The sequence below is a fragment of the Piliocolobus tephrosceles genome, chromosome 5 (assembly GCF_002776525.5).
Source record: "Piliocolobus tephrosceles isolate RC106 chromosome 5, ASM277652v3, whole genome shotgun sequence".
NCBI lineage: Eukaryota > Metazoa > Chordata > Mammalia > Primates > Cercopithecidae > Piliocolobus > Piliocolobus tephrosceles.
This window is the reverse complement of record NC_045438.1, coordinates 126649831-126652409: the sequence shown is the minus strand read 5'-3', so window position 1 is coordinate 126652409 and position 2579 is coordinate 126649831.

Genomic DNA, 2579 nt, shown 5'->3' with positions numbered 1-2579 from the left:
TCTACTAAAAATACAAAAATTAGCTGAGTGTGGTAGCTCACGCCTGTAATCCCAGCTACTCGGGAGGCTGAGGCAGGAGAATCACTTGAACCTGGGAGGCGGAGGTTGCAGTGAGCTGAGATTGTGCCACTGCACTTCAGCCTGGGTAACAGAGCAAGACTCCATTTCAAAAAAATAAAAAATATATAAAGTAAACAAGAGGAAAGGATTTGGTGGGGTGAGGGTGGGGTGTTGAGGGCTGGGCCTCATCTTGTATTCTGAAGCTGAGAAGCATGGCTGGTCAGCTGGAAGGCTGGTGAATGGGCATCAGTGAGCCAAGCTGAGGCGTTCTCCAAGAAGCAGGTCTGAGTCTCTCCAACCACTTTGTATCCTGTGGGAAGAACAACTTCATTCTTAATGTACTCTACAAACCAGAAAACAAGTTTTTAAGGAAGATGCTGGGCATGCTGATATCCTTTCTGGTCTCCTAAGGAAGAGCTTTTAAAACCAAATCCAAGGAAGAAAACTGCAACAACACGTGGAAGTGAACACTGGATGAATAAGCTGTTTCCCAAGTTAGAATCCTAACGTCCATATTTAACTTCACTTATTCCTCTTTGGCTTCCACAGTTCAACTCCTTTTATTTTGAGATAGGGTCTTGCTGTGTCAACCTGGCTGGAGTGTAGTGGCGCTACCTCAACTCACTGCACCCTCCACTCCCCAGGTTCAAGCAATTCGCATACCTCAGCCTTCAGAGTAGCTGGGATTACAGGTGCCTGCACCACGCCTGGCTAATTTTTTTTTTTTTTTTTTTTTTGTATTTTTAGTAGACATAGGTTTTTGCTATGTTGCCCAGGCTGGTCTTGAACTCCTGGCCTCAAGTGATCTGCCTGCCTTGGCCTCCCAAAGTGTCAGGATTACAGGCATGAGCCACGGTGCCCAGCCCATCTCTTAATCTTCCATTCCGTTGGTGAATGGGAACTTGAAAAACTTGGGGACTTCACAGCAGGCTCCGTGTTCTTCTGGCCTCACTGTACTGTAAGGAAAGAGCTGCTTGTCAGGAACTGAAGACGGGACGCTAGTAAAAAAAAAAAATCTGGAGTCCCCAACTGGACTAAATAGGAGTTTTCCAGGTTTGTAGTAACCTGAAACTCTCCTAGATCAAAGCAGTTAGACTGGCCTGTGTGGCCTTCTCAGGGTTTGTGATTCAGTTCTTAGCGATTCTTGGCCTGATGAGTTTATAAACACAGCCCCACATTCAAGCCGTGGCCAATCCCAGCTTGCTGTTCTCACTGCTCTTGGGAGGCAGCGTCCCAGTCAGTGTTTCTGCAGTTTCCATTTGTTATTATTATCCAAAGTAAGCGCCTGTTGAATGCAGTTGTGCTGAGTTATAGGTGGGATTTGGAAAAGGGCTGCTATTTCTGCTGTTGAGATTTCAGAGGCTATACTCTTTTTTTTTTGAGACGGCGTCTCGCTCTTATCACCCAGACTGGAGTGCAATGGTGTGATCTCAGCTCACTGCAACCTCCACCTCCTGGGTTCAAGGGATTCTCCTGCCTCAGCCTCCCGAGTAGCTGGGATTACAGGCGCCTACCACAACTCTTGGCTAATTTTTTTTTGTATTTTTGGTGGAGATGGGGTTTCACCAGGTTGGCCAGGGTGGTCTCGAACACCTGACCTCAGGTGATCCACCCACCTCAGCCTCCCAGTGTGGGTAGGATTACAGGCATGAGCCACCGCGCCTGGCCTCAGAGGCTATACTCTTAAAATTTTGTTCTGAGGGGAGACAGGGAAAGGGTTAGACAACTTGAAACACTGACCTGCCTGTTGGTTGTATAAAAATGCGTAATTCTCAATGTGTATTTATAAATTTCTATTTTTTATAACTTTATGGGACTTCTTAGAGGCAAAAAGTAGTAAACATGCAGATTAAAAATGTTTATGAAAATCTCAATAAAAATTCATAATAAAAACTTTGTAAATAAATAGAACTGTAAGCTTTGAACTTAATTTGTGGTTGAAAAGTTAATGGCAATGTGGACAAATAAGTCAGGCTTAGCCCATGTGTTGGCCTAAGCACACCTGGGAACTTAAAAAAACTTTTATTTTGGAAATTTTCAAATACAAAATTAGCAAAATACATGAACCCCTGTATATGCCTCTCCAAGCTTCCACACTTATCAGTAGCTTGTTGATTCTGTTTCATCTGTTTCTCCCACTTTTTGTCCTTTATTTTCTTTCCTCCTGGAGTATTGTGTGTGTGTGTGTGTGTGTGTGTGTGTGTATATATGTGTGTGTGTCAGAGTTTCGCTCTTGTTGCCCAGGCCGGAGTGCAATAGTGCAATCTCGGCTCACTGCAACCTCCGCCTCCCAGGTTCAAATGATTCTCCTGCCTCAGCTTCCTGAGTAGCTGGGATTACAAGTGCTTACCACCATACCTGGCTAATTTTTTATATTTTTATTAGAGATGGGGTTTCACCATGTTGACCAGACTGGTCTTCAACTCCTGACCTCAGGAGATCCACCTACCTCAGCCTCCTAAAGTGTTGAGGTTACAGGCGTGAGCCACGGCACCCAGCTCTTATGGAGTATTTTTAAA